Genomic DNA, 17177 nt, shown 5'->3' with positions numbered 1-17177 from the left:
TTAGGTCCTAGTAGTTAATAATCTTCCTGATCAGGCAACACCACTGTGAGCCCTGTGATTGGAGGGCATCTGTTCCTTGACATATGCCAAGCCCCTGAAATAGGGCCAGCCACACAATAGGCACTCAATTATAGGGCTAAATATGTAGCTGCAGTGTGTGAGTGCAGACTGAATATCCTTGATTTGAAATGCTTGGGACATTTGGGGATTTTGTAATATTTGCATATACTCAATGAGACAGCCAGGGAGGGGACCCGTTTTCCAGCCCCAATTTCTTCATATGCTCACCAGCATGTGATGTTACAATTTTACTCTAGCCATTTTGGTATTCATTTAGTGATATCCATCACAGTTTTCATTTGCATTTTCCTAACCAGCAGTGATGTTGAGCATTCCTTCACGTGCTTATTAACCAATTACATATCTTCTTTGACAAAGTATCTGTTTAATCCATTTTCTAATTAGAGTTCTTAGTATGGTTAAGTTTTGATTTTTATTGATAGTAATATTCTAATCCTTTGTGTATCTGCAAAAATTTCCTCCCTATTGTTGCCTTTTTATTCCAATGGGACTTTCATGGAACAAAAGTTTTCAAATTTGATGAAGTTCTTTTTATCGATTTGTTCCTTTAGGAAGATATTCTGTTTGTTTGTTTCCCTGCAAGTTTTGTAGCCTTGTGTTGTACATTTAAGCTGGTTTTAAGTTTTTACAGAGTGAGATTTAACCTGAGGAGTTTTTGTTTTGTTTTTGCCTACGGATGTTTAATTTTTCCAATAACATTTATTGTTAGTTTTTTTAAGCCTGTTTTAAAAAGAATACTTAGCATATTGCCAAGGACCAGTAAAAATCCATAAGATAGTAACATCTCATTCCTTTTGTGAGGTGAGACCAAAGCTTATCCTGCTAGGGATTTTACTAGAATAACATCAACTTCATGGCAAAACACTGGGTTTAGTTGGGAAGAGTGGTCTAGATGAACTTGCCACACTGACTAGATTCAGAGTCCATTTGAACTAGAGGTCAGAGAAGCCAAGAGCATTTTGGTTTCTAAGGAGCAGCTAATAGGACTATGTGTTATTTATAAAGATGGGGACCGTGTAGTTGTACCACCTTTCTCACCTTTGCCTGAATCCTGAGGATTGACTGATTTAAACAAAAAGCCAAAGGCTAAGAGAGACAGTGAGCAAGAAACCTGGAAGTCCAAGTTCAGCTTGAGGGTGAACACACCTCCTAAGCTGGCCACCTGCCATTCTAGGCCACTAGTTCCTGCTTATATTTGAACCAATTGACCTCTTCTGGGCTAACATTATTTGAGCTGGTGTGGTAGAAACTCCTTCTAAAGCTAAATTCAGCCTAACTGTTGGGCAGGCAATGCAAAACAGCTGTGTGGAAATCCACACGGCCATGTAGTAACAGGAATGACACACGTGGGAAAATATACATAAACTTTCTTGTAATACCGTTTTCTTATGTGTGCCAGAACAACCTGAGATCTTGAATTTGTCTAAATAATAAAGTGTGTCTACCCAACCTGGAGATTGTTCAAATAAGTGACTCCAGAGAGCTGAAGGGCTGGATCTCTCCCGAAAATGCGACGGGTAAAGAAGTTTCCCATTGCTCATCTCTCAGATTGTGGCAGTCACACTTCTTGTCAGCACCACTCTATGGCTGACCCAGAGAGTAACACAAACATTTGTTTTGTTTTTCATCACAAAGCCTGCTGGGCCACTTCTGCCAAATGCCCACTAACTGTCCCAGATCCACACGATCCCTTAATGCCCAGGTTCGCTGCAGTAATTGTACTCAGTCTGGGTGAGCTAATCAAGGAATAGCTATTAGTACCTACAGCTGTGCTTGCTGTGTGCGGTGTGCTCTGCCGACTGGCTGGTTAAGAATGCAGATTCTCGGGCCCTGGTCCAGCCCCACGGAATCAGACCCTGCATTTTTATCAGATTATGGGGAGAACAATCTCTTTCTCAGATTAAACAGGACCCTCCCAGGCAGGGATCTCAGCCCTGCTGCCCCTCTACCTGGGCTCACCTGGGAGCTCCCAAACACGAAGATGCATGAAGCCTGCAGTGGGGCTTGGCTTCTGGGGCTTTTCAAAGCTCCCAGGTAGCTCTCAGTGCCTCCAGGCTGAGAACCCTGACTGGGTTTTAGAAACACATATGCTGCCCTCTAAGTGTCTTCATAAAAATTCTTGGAAAAACAGGAATCTCAAAATTATTTTTCAATTAAATAAACTTTTCTTATTAATCCTATTTCCTCAACATTTTTGAAGCAACCTTTGACAGATACCTGACACTCTCCCCAGAGGTCCTTGTTTCAGTAGGTGAGGGTCGAGGGTGCTTAGATATTGACCCCGAATAACTGTGAGGCACAGCAGTTAGACTGTGGAAGACAGACACTGCCTAGGGCTCAAGCTTTACCGTGCCAGGCAGGGTACAAGCAAGCTGAAGTACTTCTGCCACTTTCTCAGGGATTCTAGAAAACTTCTAGCAGAGTTCCTATGGTCTTAGCAAAGCAGCAAAACCCAGTTCATTTGCGATCATTTTTCCAGTAGAGGTCAAGGGTCATTTCTGCAGGTCATTTCCTGCCCTGTTGGGATAGCTGCATTCCCAAGACACCTCACTTTCTGCAAAATCACACAGTGGGGGTGGTGTGAGCTTCTGCAGAAAGCAGCATTTCCCACTGGTCACTTAGCAAACAGAACATTTGAAAATCAAAGACTGACAAAGTCAAAACATAAACTCACAGACTTACGTGGACAGCCCAGGGAGGTAGCTTAGGCTGGCTGCAGTTTGCCACGGTGGACACTGTAATTGCACCAGTAGACATTCTAGAAATCCTTTCAGGAGTGCAAACCAGAGGACTAAGGGACAGACATGTGTCTCTAAGCCACTATGGCTGTTGCTAAGCCAGGCCTGGGAGACCATGCACACGCAGTAGATAACCAGACCTTCAGGGGCAAGCTCCATATCAAATTGTGTTAAAATATACCTTTCTAGGGATTCTCTTTCCTGATCAAGATTCTATCACTGATTCCAACCATTCAGGCTTCCTCTACCCAGGAAACAGATGAACCCATACTGCATCTCTGTTACAGACCTTAGAGCCATTGCAGAACTCAGCTCATTCCACAGACATTCCACCATGCAGAGCTGCCCGGAGGTCCTGGATGCCTCCTCCTGCTGAGGTTCTAGTCGGTTCAGGGGTTTCAGGACAGGGTCTTCAGGTGAGGGCCTAGATTAAGTGCATTGGTGTCACCTGCTGAGGAACAGGTTGAAGAGTCCTAAGTCCCAGACTAGCTGAATTTGTGAGAAGTTGAGTGATTTTTGAGGGCAGTTAGAGCTGTGAGACTCTGCACTAATTAATTAATTGGTCAGATCTGGGATGAATGCAGTTTGAGGCATTTCCTTAAAGACTCTTGGGAGCTTGGGAACCACAAGACTTCTAGGGCTCCTCAAGTGTAGGTCCCCACACATACACTCTTTTTTCTGAAGATTTACTTATTTTTATCACAGTGGCAGATTTAAAGAGAGAAGGAGACAGAGATCTTCTGTCCACTGGTTCACTCCCCAAAAGGCACCAACAGCCAGAGCTGAACCAATCTCAAGCCAAGAACCAGGAGCTTCTGTCAGGTCTCCCACACAGGTGCGGGGCCTCAAAGCATTGGGCCACCTTCTTTTGCTTTTCCAGACTATAAACAGAGACCTGGAAGGGAAGTGGAGAAGCCGGGACATTAACCAGCTCCCATATGAGATCCTAGCACTTGCAAGGAGAGGATTAGCCAGTTGAGTTATTACACTGGGCCCACATATTTAGAATTTAGCTCTACAAATGAACTTCCACTACAGTCAGCATCACCTCATAATACTAAGACAGCCATACAAAGATAGTTTTCATTTTCTAAGGTACAAATTATAAACAGATTTGCTCATTTGGTCAAAACAGAAATTTTAATTTTGTGCAAAGGCTTTCTTACCTAGATGTTTATTGAGAAAACTTTCACTATATCACCATTTTATTTCTGTATAACCAAGTAACTTGATTAAATGTTTGTTGCTGTGTAGCCCCTTTTGCCCTAAGAGGGAAAAGCAAAGCTCCCCCAGTTGTATTTCTCTCTGCTTTTGTGTTGGCTTGCTGTCCTTGCAGCTTGTATGTCACCTGTCCAAACAACTGAAATAAGCACAGATCCTGATTTATTCCAACTAATCCAAAACAGGTGTGCCGTTTGCAGCTGAGTTTTATTTTGAGGAGCAGGAATTTGGGTGGCAGTAGGGCAGCCTGGTGAGAGGAGGGTCCCTTGGCAGCTAGGACAGGAGTTTGTCCTGTCACAAATCATTTAACACTGCAACAAATCTCTCATCACTACCTTGGGTTGGAGCTGGGTGTCAGTCATGGTTTTTTTGTGTGTGTGTGTGTTTGTTTCTTTGTTTGTTTGTGACTTCAGATGAGCTTGTGTCTCTGAAATGTGATGGAAAAAGCATAAAACTAACCAACCATTTGCCAACACAAATGCCGAAGCCATGGCAATCAGAACACTGTGGTAGTAGCCACAATAGATCAAGACAAAGAACAAATGGGGTGGAGCATAAAGAATCAGACTCAATATGGGAGTTGGGTTTATGATAGCAAGAATAACCTCCCAACCCTCAGGGAAGAAATATTGTCCATCTTGAGACAGTTGGCCATTCATAAGGAAAAAACACCTGTGCGTTCTAAGGAATCCAAGTCAACACCCATCACAGAACTAAATATTAAAATGCTGGACTAAAAATGCATGGAAAATTATTAGAAGCTATTTTTATAGCCAAAAGGGGTAAAGTCTCCTTGGAACACAAAATACTCCAAAATAAATAAATTGATAATTTTGGTGACACCAAATTAAAATTTTCTATGTCACAATAACAACTAGACCCTGCAAATAAAAGGAAAGGCACAGATTGGAGGAAAATGTAGAAATATGAGTAATATATAAAGATGAATTTTCAAAGTATATTAGTATGAAGTAATGCCCCCAAACAGAGATTGTTTCAAGTGTGAAGCCCATAGGAGATTGTCAACATAGAAGAAAATGTTCAACCTCATGAGTAGTTAGGAAAACATAACATTTGTGCTTGCTTCGGCAGCACATATACTAAAATTGGAACGATACAGAGAAGATTGGCATGGCCCCTGCACAAGGAAAACATAAAATTAAAGGAATATAACATCTTTCACCCACCACACAGAGGAAGATGTCAATTTGAGATTCGGGGAAATGGTCCTTACCAGCAAAAGGACACTTTGGCAATATCTTTTTAAAATAAAAAAAGACTTTACTCATGATGTAGCAGTTTCACTTCTCAAAATCTCATCTTGAGAAATACTTGCCCAAGGCCCAAAAAGATATGCTGGCAAAATGGTTTGTGTAGGGCAACATGCATGGGGAGCAATGGCTAGATAGAACATGACCTCTCAGACACAGCACGGAGGGAGAGAGATTCATTGTGAAACAGAACAAACCGCACATACCACGTATGCCCCCCAAACCAACCTAAAGCCGTGTGTGGTGTTGTCCATACAGAGATGAGTACACAACATCATCAGTGATGAAGTCTGGAAGGGTAGGCACACACACCACAGTGATCCTGGCGGGCAACTCCTTGGAGAGCAGCAGAAATCTCGCTGTCAGAGAGAAAGGCTTGACTCTGGTTCTGCCATTAAGCAGTGTTACCATCCCTGAGTGGTTTCTGTTCTCCTCCTTGGGCCTCCGGACAGGGTTAAACACAAAGGTCTAGAAGTTTCCTAGGAACTGAAGTGCTGTGAACGTCTAACTGCATCAACTGCCAAAAAAAAAAAAAAAAAAAAAAAAAAATCAAAGTGAAAGAAATTGTCGTTCTCAGGTTGAGAAAAGTTTTCCTAACCATAAAAGGAAAAACAAATCAATGAATCTGAAAATGTAAGAATTTTGCACCTATAATTAGAATTTCAGAACAAACAAAAATTTAGGAAAGCACTTGTGATGTAGAGGCAAGGAAAATGATGTGAGAAAAGAAAATTAGGTTAATGACAAGTGGGTGAAGGAATGAAAGAAGTGGGCCACGGCAAGGCATGCACCCCTCACCATTACAGCAGCTCCCTGCCTCTTTCCCGTCCTCCCCTCATTCCTTCATCCTCCCCTCCCTTTATCAATTTTCAGAGATCATTCTTAAACTGATGAGCTATCATGCTGAAAAGGCTGGCAAAAGGGAGGAGTACAGGTTGGTTCAATATTGCTAAATGACACATCGTCAATATTTGCTAGAATGTAAATTTTGACCCAGTGATGAAGCTAATGAAATTATCAGCAGCATAAGCAGAGCCATCTGGACAAGAATTCTCATTTCTACAGCATGATTTATAGTGAGGAAACATTGAGAACAATTTCTCTATTTAACAGTAGGGACATGATGAGATAAAGTGAGATATGAAACTCTTGGGAACACTACGCAGTGCTTAAACAGTGCTTTCAAAATATTTAATGATCTGAGAAAATGCTTGTAAGCAGATGACAAGGTTCTACATACAGTTATAAGCTGTCTTCTCCCTTGAGAGTTGTACAGTTTCATGAGAAAAAGATGAAGCTCCAGGCCTGCCGTCACACCCTTTGGGCACTGCTAGCCCGGAAGCGAAATGCCTCGGACAGTGGTTTAATGCTGTTACAACTCACTGTGATTCTGTCCTTACTGAAGGCCACTGTCAAGACACTGGTATTTTAAATGGAAACAATCACCATTCTCCCCTTCTAGCTACTTCACATTCCAAATACACTCCGGTTCATCTTTCTGAAAAGGTTGTGTGTATATTTCAGTATGACAGCTTTTCCAAATCATCCCAGAACTCTCCAAAAGTCAGTGAGAGACTTTCCTTCTGACCCTTGAGGGAAAGACACCACCAGCATGAACACAGACGCAGAAAGCCCTGTGAGACTTTAAAAATGAGCTACTGTTGTGAAACAACCAAACAAAAAAGGAAAACAATAAATATGGATGTGGTTTCCTTTCTTAATGATTTCCTAGAAGCACGTACAGAAAGACTGTATAAACATAAAATGCCAGATTCCCACGGAGAAAGCCACTCTGTAGTGTTTCATGTGTTGATGTCCTGCCTTGCAATGTACTAAGGACCAAGGAGACCCCGGCAGGTGATGCTGGTTAGGTGAGTTTGTGAGAGTGGGAAGCCGTGACAGGATTATTGTCCGTATGAGGAGAGACCCTGGAATGCTTCCTCTGGCTTTCTTTGCCATCTGAGGACACAGTGAGCAGTGGATAAGTGCAAGCCAGGACAAGGGTTTTTCCCCAGCCACTAACTCAGAGAGTACCTTGATCATTACCTTCCCAGCCTCTAAAACTGTGAGCAATAGATGTCTCCTGTTGACACCACCTCCTCCTGGCATTTGATGGCGGTGGCCTGAGCTAGACATAAGATCACCCTCAGAAACTACATTTACATGCCTTGGTAGTTTGAGAGCCATTGGATACACTATGATGGAATCAACTACTAAAGACATCCCAATCGTTCTAAAATAGCTTCTTGGGGAATACCTGCCGTTTGTCTGTTCACTGGGTGGCTTTAAGTTCTAAGGGGGATGATGATGATGATGATGATGATGCTACGATTGGGTTCACATGGATGCTCACTGAGTAGAATGTTTTTCTGAAAAGGAGCTATTCACTGAAAACTAAGTAGCATGTCACAAAAATGACCTGTCATACTGTTAGAGAGCCCCAAATGAAAGCAGTCCCAAGATTCACTTTCAGATCATTCTAAATACCTGGCCAAAAGCTGGCATAACTGGTGGGAGAGACAGAAGTGCTGTTGTTATCTGCAATAATAATAGTAGTGGTGGTAGTAACAGTAGTAGTAACAACTTACTGAGTGTTCTTGTATTCCTGGCACATATTAGAGGCATTTGGTGTTTTCACAAAACTATGAGCCGGCCCACATCTACGTAAGTGACAAAACTGGCAGTCAGATCAACACAGCATGAAACGAAGCAGGTAAGGATTATGACAACCTCTGAATTTTGACTGAGAATAGTCACAGTCACTCAATCAGAGAACCCCTTCAACTGGTCCCACCAAGTTACCTGCCCTATGACGTGATGTTACTGTTCCTGAGGCGGATCCTCCCGGTATGAGTCCCCTTGCTACTCGGCCCATCTGGGAATTTCCAGCACCTAATAAAGTCCCTACTGCCTGAGAACTTTCTTCATTGCCTGGCCCGTACTCTGGGTAGCATATCTGGGAAGTCAGGAAAATTCCCCACCAAAGAGGGATGGGAGCTGGTAGGTGGTTGTTTCAACTTCCCTTCCTTCCTGCAGGACTATTTGAATGGGACAGTTCCTTAGCAATCCCTTTGAGACTGGGTCCCTGGCAGGCACACAGCCGCCCCATATTCAGGCATGTCCACCACCTGTTTTTCCTCCCCTCATTCACATGCCTCCTTTCTCCCCAGGCTTCATGGAATCACTTCCCAATCCAACCACTGCATCCAAATTCTTGACTCAGGGTCAGCTTTGGGGAGAATCTCAAACTGAGCCAGCTTCCTGAAGCTTCCCATGGGAGTTGACTTTCCTATCCCCCAAGAGATCATGTGCACTTGACCTTGGAGGATGCTGGTTCATTTCTGATAGTCTAGGGTTCAAATGTTGTTTCTTTCAAAACATTTGCAAGATACCATCTCCCCCCATAACCTTCCAGTCTGCTATAGCTTTCAATTTTCCTGACTTGATTGACTTTGTGCAAACACCCCTGGATTAGGTGGACAGAATTCTGATTAGTCTCCCCTGCTAGACTGTAAATTCCATGTGGGTCAGCACTGAGCTTTATTGAGCACACCCAGTACCTGAGAGTGAGAAGAACTCAATAAACGTTGAGCTGAAAATCATGTGCTCCCTCTACTGACTCCGCACAGTCAAAGGGATTTAAGCTCAGCAAGTGCGACAACCACGTGGGAACACTGCAGTGCAACACAATGGGAAAATATCTTGACCTGCAGTAAAATCATTTTGAACTATACAAAGGGGAATGGATGGCCGTTTACAAACTTTTCAGTGATTGTATCAAGGCATAGGCCCATTGAGAATTAGAGTGTAGAAAGTCAGTATATACTTCTGTCAAAACTTGGGCTAATTATCCAACTCCGATAAAGTAAGAACACCCAATTTCTTTTCTGTATGGAATGAAGACAACAGAGTGTGACTGAAGGACTCCCCACCCCGGGATTCCCCACTCCACCCCAGTGACTGCCCACTGAGTAATAATGTGGCAGAGAGAATAATGCAACCCCCCCACGCCCACAAAGACATCCACGTCCTGCTCCCCACAATCTGTGATGATCTTATCATCTGCAGCAAAAGGAATAAGATTGAAGGTCATTGCCCTTGCGATGGGTAGATGATCCGGGGTTCTGTGGATAGACCCATGTGATCACAAGGGTACTTATAAAAGAGAAGGCAGGATTGTCAGAGTCCGGGGGAGACCTGAGGGAGCCAGCCCGATGGCTTTGAAACTAGAGGAATGGACTGTGTGCCAAAGAGCACAGAACAATTCTTGGAGTCAGAAAAAGAAGAATTCTCTCCTGGGAGGAGTTCTTTCCCTGGGAGGAGCATTTCCATTGACACCTTCAGCTCAACAAAATTCAGGCTGGATTTTTGACCTCCAGGCAAGTGCGATACTAAGCCTATACTGTCCCGATCACTGTGTTGGTGGTCATCTGTCGCAGCAGCCACACACGGACAGAATGGGTCATTGAAAAGGGACTTCAAAGTGAGTTGAGGCCTCTTTCAGGTTTTCACTCCAGGAGTCAGAGAAGGGACCCATGCATGATGCAGACTTTGCAAATTCTGGTTGTTGTCAGCCTAGAAAATCAATGGATGAGAGAACCGCAAAGGGAGTGGCGACTGGCCTAAGGCACTCAGGAAGCTTCACAGATGAAAGCTAGGGTCAAGGATTCTACCAGTCCTGAGTCCTTCGAGATTGTGCCTGTCCCCAGAATCACTGGGGTGTACTGGGCTCCGGGAGAAAATCCTTCAGGAAAGGCCATGAGTGGCTTGTCTTCAGGGAGGTCAAGAAGTAGGGTTGGCACCCAGGATGCCATGGGCTGGCTAGGGCTTCTCACCACCAACACTGCTGACGTGGGGGCTAGAGAGCTCCTGGGCATGTGCAGCTTTCCTATGTGTAGTAGAATGCTCAGCTGTGTTGCAAGCCTGTCATGATATTCTCCCCTCATGCCCATGCCAGCCGTAACTATGAAAATGTCTCTGGATCTTGTCAGGTATCCTCTGGGGTTCAAGAGGATGAAAATCAGCTCCAAGCTGATTATCTCTGGCTGAATTCCACATCCTCCTCCAAGGATGGGTCAGGGGAAATATCCCGTTGCTTCATTGGAAGCAGCTCTGTCCAACAGAAACTTCATGTTGGCCACACGCATGTGGAATTTTCTGGAAAGAATCCACAGGTTGTGCGGCCATCGCCATGGTGCTGTTCCATAAGGCTTTGAGCATCCTGCAGAGGAAGCTGTAAGTTCTTCCCAGCAGTCCCCTGACCAGCCTTCTGTCTCTGTGGATTTGCCCATTCTGGACATCTCAGACACCTGGGACTGTCGAGAATGTGGCTTTTATGGGTCTGACTTCTTTCTCATAATATTTCAGGGTGACCTGTGTGGGAGCGTCTGTCGATCTTGCATCTCTTTCCGTGGCCAGACATTCCATTGCAAGCACACACTGTGTCTGTCTACAGCCATGCATTACTAGTAGACACTGGGTTCTTTCGCTTTGTGACTACTGCAACGCTGTCATGAACATGCATATCTGGGCTTTGGTGTGAACACAGGTTTTTAATTCTCTTGGGAAAATGGCTGGGCATGGGGCAGCCCAATGTCTCGGTATAATCAGTTGAGGAACTGCCATGCTGGCTTGAAAGCAACTGTATTACCCATTCTTCTACCAGAGGCTGGGCCACACAGGAGAGCTTTCGCTGTGTTTGGAAGCTACATTTTTCAAAAGTACAGGCATAGGGAAACAGACTTTAGTAATATATTTGGTTAATTCAACACCACCAAAATATGGTTTCCATCTAAAAATTATGAGTAAGATATTTTACAATCTATTTTGGTATCAAGTCTTGAATGTCTGGGTCATATTTTACATTCATAGCATATGTCAATTCCAATGCTAACTCTTCATGGGGGACACTTTGTTCTGTATTTATAGTTGATGAAGTAAATGGTTAAACAATAGATTCACCTACCCCAATATTTCCAAAACTATTAAAAAATTTTCCTAACCAAATCACACAGAACAGTTTTTTTTTAATTTTATACACCTATTAGTGAAAATGAAATAAAATTATACTTCACTTCCTTTGCCACACATGGCATGTGTCAGATGCTTGCTAACCACATCTGGCCAGAGGCTCTGGATTGGACCGCCTAGCTCGAAGTTATTTCTGTTGTAATTGTGGTTTTAAAAACCAAACCGCTGCAGGCCACAGCGTTGGTTTTTTTCCTCTCAGCAGATCCAGCGACAAACTGGAGTCCTCTTTCTCTTTCTTGTAAGGAGACTTTTTTTTTAGAGCACCCTTAGCTTCACAGTGACGCTGAGTAGAGCTCGCTCCCACTGTCCTGCCTCCACAGACATGGTCTCCCCATCCTTGTGTGAGTGAGTGGGCCTTGGCTGGCTCATCACCATCTCCTGGTGAGGTCCTGCTGGGGTCAGGGCTGTGCGTGATGCCACACGTCCATCAGCATGTATGGAATTTGACGTGCCAGGCCATGCTAGGCGCTATCAAATACAACAAACAAACAAAACCCAGCAAACAGCAGCTCCTAAAGCCAGGAGTCCCCCAGCCTCTTCGGCCCCAACCCTTGCAAACTAATTTCTCCTGAATGGCTGCCACTGCCAGCCCCCAGCACTGGGGCTTAGGTGTCCCAGTTGGCATTCTGGCAGCTCTGCCACTTGTTGGACAGGCCACATGGCATCTCTTGTGTCACTTTAAAAACAACATGCCTCCTTGCCCAAAGGCCATCTATCAGGTTACTGTCAGCCTACAGGACAAAAGAGGACGCATTCCAGGCATCTCTGAGGTCACAGGTCATAGGTCTAAAGATCAGATGTGGAAGAGTAGGATACGATTATGTCCGGAGCTTTCAGCAAGCAGAGTCAGAGGGCTGCTGTGGGCAGGTGACCAGCGGGCAGGGATGCTGGGACCCAGGCCTTGCAGAACAGGATCAGGCAGGTCTGTGCTTCTCTTCCTGGTGAGCTTATCAAAGGGTAGTTTCGGCTTCTCTAATTCTGTGGGTCTGGACAGGAGCAAGTCTACGCTTCCCATCAGTTCTCAGGGATTTCTGGTGACCGCCCTTTGAGTAACAAGGGATTAGGGCTTCTCCCCTGCCCCACAACCTCCACCTCAGTCACCCAAGAGGCAATCTTGTCTGACATAGCTTCAGTAGAAGTACTTGCCAGGGGCTGTGCTAAGCCCCTGTGCTCATTGCTTTATCTTAACCACCCTGGGAGATTAATCCTATTCTTATCCTGGGAAGTGGAGAAGCCTTGCTTTGGACAGAGCCTGCCTGACGCCAGGCCCTCATCTGTAGCCATGATGTGGACTTGCTTCTCTGCTTCCATTTTAGGTCTGGGTTCCTTGAGCTCTCTTTGGGACCAAAATAAACTCACGGATCACTGTGGTTGCCTCTGAGGATGGGGGACTGAGTCACTGAGTGGCAGGCCTGGCGACTGTCACTTTTACTATATAGCTCAGGAATTTTGTATCGTGCATGAATGGGCTACCTAGTTAAATGAACTAATGAGTCATTTTTATAAATGAGCCCACAGTCTTCATCATTAGAACCCTATCCCAATAGTTAGGCTGCTCTTAGGGCAAGGGCTCTGGGCAAGGAATGACAGCTCCCTTCCAGACTGAGCAGTCAACATCACCGTGAGATAGTGGGGATGTTTGAGGGCCCGGTATCCAGAGCAATCTAGCCCTTACCTTGCTGCCAGGGCTAAGAGCTCCATTTACTGCTGGTTTATGAAGACTTTTCCCAGGCAGGTAGACCCTAGAGAAATCATTCAGTAGTAGAAAATGCTGGTTAGAATGGTGCTGCTCAAAGCCAGATGTGAGTACTGCCAGAAATGTGGTTTGAGTGGCATTGCATGGTGCCTACCTTTGATCCCCCATGATATTCTGCACGGACAAAGAAATGACTTTAAAAGTCACTGGGCAGGCCTGGCGCGGTGGCGCAAGTGGTTAAGGTCCGCGCCTTGCATGCCCCGGGATCCCATATGGGCGCTGGTTCTATCCCCGCAGCCCCGCTTCCCTTCCAGCTCCCTACCTGTGGCCTAGGAAAGCAGTTGAGGACGGCCCAAGGCTTTGGGACCCTGCACCCGCGTGGGAGACCCGGAGGAGTCTCCTGGCTTCGGATCAGCATAGCATTGGCCGTTGCGCTCACTTGGGGAGTGAATCATCAGACGGAAGATCTTCCTCTCTGTCTCTCCTCTCTGTATATCCACCTTTCCAATAAAAAAATAATAAAAATAAATCTTTAAAAAAAAAAGTCACTGGGCTTAGGCACTATGGGAATCCGGATATGACCTGGAGCTTTATGCTGTTTTGTGAAACTAGCCTAATGGCTGTGCTCATGAAATTGTCAATTTAATGTAAATTGTAACAGAAATCAGGTTAATTACTTCCTTAGGCACCTTTCAAGTCAACATAATCACTAAGAAAGAATTATAGGAAGCAGCTTGGGTCTGACCAGTTTTCACTGGTCAATTAAGCATGCAGTAGGATCAAACATAGTTAAGAGTGCCCATATTAGAATCTTAATCAACTCAGTGGGGCATATAAGGGCATTTCAAAATTTTTGAGGAAAAATGAAATTAAATGATATTTATGTTGCTGCAAAATGTTCTGAACTCCATGCATAGGTTTTTTCATGAACTTTGTTTTGAAAGTCAGTGACAGAAACAGGCAGTGATTGCCCATCCACTGGTTAATTCTCCATATGTCTTCAACAGCCACGACCAGGTTAGGCCAAAATCAGGGGGGCCCAAAACTGAATCTGAGTCACCAAGGTGGGTGGCAAGGACTCAAGTACCTGCTGCCTATCAGAGTGCACCTTAGCAGGAAGCTTCCTTGGAAGCAGAGCTGGGACTTGAATCCAGGTTACCCAGGTACAAAGTGAAGGCATCTCAACTACTATACCAAATACCTGCCCACCCACAAACTTTTTAAAAGCTTCTTACATAAATGGATTTCAAGATTTGTTTTGCAACAAAATGCTTATTCTTTTTTTCCCCCATGATATTTCTGAAGTGCTGTCATGTTACAGGAAGACAAGGTGCAGAATAGCTGGAATATGGCATGTTCAGGTGGTAATAATAGGAAGGTGAGAAGCAGGGCTTGGCAGGGCTCCTCACTGGCCTAGGGAGTAAGGAAAACTCAAGTCAAATGCCAAATAACATCTTTCTGATCTTTCCAGTGTACCTTGGGACACCTCCACCTAGTCCCCAGAAAAATCACTGGACCAGCATTTTTCCTTTGCCTCACATGCACTTGCATGTCATTGCTGGAGAAGCAGTCACATGTGCAAGGCAGTAGCAAACAGCAGTATCGCCACTGGAGCGAAGCCAATGTACAGGTGTGATTACGAAATGTCACTTCCCTCTCCCTGGTGCCACTTAGAGCCACACATTTGCAGATCATAGGACATGTCACCCGAGTCTTTTGGATGTCAGTATCCCCCATCCTGCATGGTGTGGCAAGAGCCCCTGCATCTCCTTATTCTGTCAGCCCTCTGAGGTCGCTGCTGGAGGTGACAACTGTCCCAACTCCCTGCCCTTTCTCTGCTGCCCTAGGGGCCTCCTATGCTGCAGGGTGCCACACAGCAAGGCCCGCTCTATCTCCTGTCCTTCCTATCCTGAAAGTGGTGAGCAGAGTTCCTCCCACCCCCGCCCCCAGCTCCCTGTCTCCTTGCTTCCATCCCAGGGTAAGTGATTTTTTTCTCAGCCAGGGAGGTTGAGCACCTTCCAGTCTACAGTCAAAACACTCCTTCCCATTTTTTTAAAAAAGATTTAATTTGTTCAAAAGGTAAAATTACAGAGACAGAAAAGGAGATTTTCCACCCACTGGTTCACTCCCCAAATGGCCACAAGGGCTGAGTCTGAGCCAATCCAAAGCCAGGAGCCACAAGCTTCTTCAAGGTCTCCCATATGAGTGCAGAGGTCCAAGGACTTGGGTCATTCTCCAGTGGTTTTCTAGGCCATAAGCAAGAAGCTGGATCAGAAGTAAAGCACCTGGGGCTCGACCCAGCACCCATCTGGCTTGCTGGTGCCACCAACAGAAGCTTAGCCTATTGTGCCTTGGCCCCCCAAATACTTCTTTCCAGCAAATACTTACTGCACCCTACTAAGTGCTAGGTCCCTTTGTAGGTGCCAGGGATGCAGCCATGAGCAAGGCCAGGCCCCAGGCTTCAGGAAACTAACCTTGGAGGGAGTCACACAATTTGTAAAGACACCTGCACTTGCATCAGGTGACACAGAGACAGAAAAAAAAAAAAACAGGTTAGGAGTAAGGAGGCATGTGACCTTAGAGATGCAGTAAATGACCTCTAAGTAAGTCTCCTGAAGACCCTGCCAAGTCTCCTGGGAGCCGAAGGATTTGGACACCTAATCTGGAATGCAGGCTGTTTCTTTCTTCTCTCTTCCCATCTCTCATGGAGGCAGTGAGGAAGATCCCTCTCCATCTGCTTAGGGACAGAGTAAGCTGCTCTAGAGTGACATCCATCAAGGACAGGTTGTTAGGAATTTCCACCACAAACCCCAAACGCCAGATGCAGCCAGTCACACAAGAGATCTTTATTCCTGCAAGAAAGGTGGCTGTGGGGAAGAGAGAAAGCGGAGAGAGTCTGAAAGAGTCTGATGGACTGTTCTCCACTGTCCTGGGAGACAGCCCAGGACCACTTTTCACATGTGAGGGAAATGGCCACCCAGGGTGTGCAGCTCCGGGCTTTTATATATCTTAGATATGGGGAATAGGGGAGATGGCAGCTCCTCAGCTGCAGTGTCGTGATGGTGGGAGCTGATCTTTTGTGCAGACTTGGCATTTCAAACATTCCTGGAAGGGAGTTTCTGCATGACCTCAGCAGAGATAGCATTGAGTCCAGGGATGCTTTGTTTATGGCGGGAGGGAGGCAGGAAGGAGAGAGAGCATCAGGATTTGTTCTGCTGCTTGGTGTTCCAAGGCTTGTCAGGCGTTCCTGGCTTGTGATAAGTTTCCTTGTCCCAAATGCACTCAACTCCTCCATGAGTTGCTTCAGTTCAGCCAAACGTAAGTAATGGAAGGGAGAGAGCAATGTGCCTTCCCTTTGCCTGGATCAGTTCCACAAGAGGCCGAGCAAGGATTGGAGTGTGTGGTGCTGAGATGACTGGAGGGCGAGAGTGCTAATGACTGAGGTATGCACTTTGCCCTGACAGCACACAGGTGGACTAAGCACTCAGGTCACTTGCAGCCCAAACAGCTTCTGTCCCCAGGTGAGACTCCCTGGACCAGGAGATGACAGCTGATTATGATGCATTCTGAGCTTGCAGCCCCATGTCTGGCCAGTTCCTGTCAATGCTAGTTCCTTGGGACCCTGGATGGGTATCTAGCCTTCAGCATTCATTTCCCAGGGATGCTCTAACAATGACCTTCAAATGAGTGCCTCCAAACAACAGATATGTGCTCTCTAACAGTCATGGGGAATGGAAACCTGAAGTCAAGGTGTAGCTGGGGTCAGTGTTTCCTAGGAAGAACCCCTTCCACATCTCCCTCTAGCCTTTTGCCCGTGGCTGGCAATCCTCAGCTTGGCTTGTAGCCACATCACTCCATGTTCCACCTCCATTATTACATGGCCTCCCATTGACTGTCTCTCTTCTGGATCTTCTGGCAAAGATACCAGTTACAGGATTAGGGCCTACCCCAATGGGCCCAGAATGGCCCCATTCTAGTGGGATTGTGTCTACAAGGCCCTATATCCAAATAGTGTCTCATTCAGGAGTACCAGAGGACTTGGATGTATATTTCGTGGATATATCTTTTGTCCTTTCACACCCTTGGTTGTTTAGGATCCATGCTTTTATCTGGACATAGCAAGAGATTTTCTTCTGGCCC

The 17177-nt window shown here is 45.5% G+C and overlaps 1 protein-coding gene and 1 non-coding gene across 2 annotated transcripts in view; both read left to right on the top strand.

Moving 5' to 3' along the window:
• ALPK2 (alpha kinase 2) overlaps positions 1-17177 on the top strand; it is a 93820-nt gene that overhangs the window by 34588 nt on the left and 42055 nt on the right. The gene's annotated exons all lie outside the window — the stretch shown is intronic.
• LOC121159781 lies at positions 5117-5220 on the top strand. Its single transcript, XR_005884434.1, has one exon. It is a non-coding gene; the product is annotated as a U6 spliceosomal RNA (small nuclear RNA).

This window comes from Ochotona curzoniae, unplaced genomic scaffold (genome assembly GCF_017591425.1).
Source record: "Ochotona curzoniae isolate NIBS_2020 unplaced genomic scaffold, NIBS_Ocur_1.0 contig_43, whole genome shotgun sequence".
Classification (NCBI taxonomy): Eukaryota; Metazoa; Chordata; class Mammalia; order Lagomorpha; family Ochotonidae; genus Ochotona; species Ochotona curzoniae.
The sequence above is the reverse complement of the archived record's forward strand: the minus strand, read 5'-3'. Positions and strand labels throughout refer to the sequence as shown.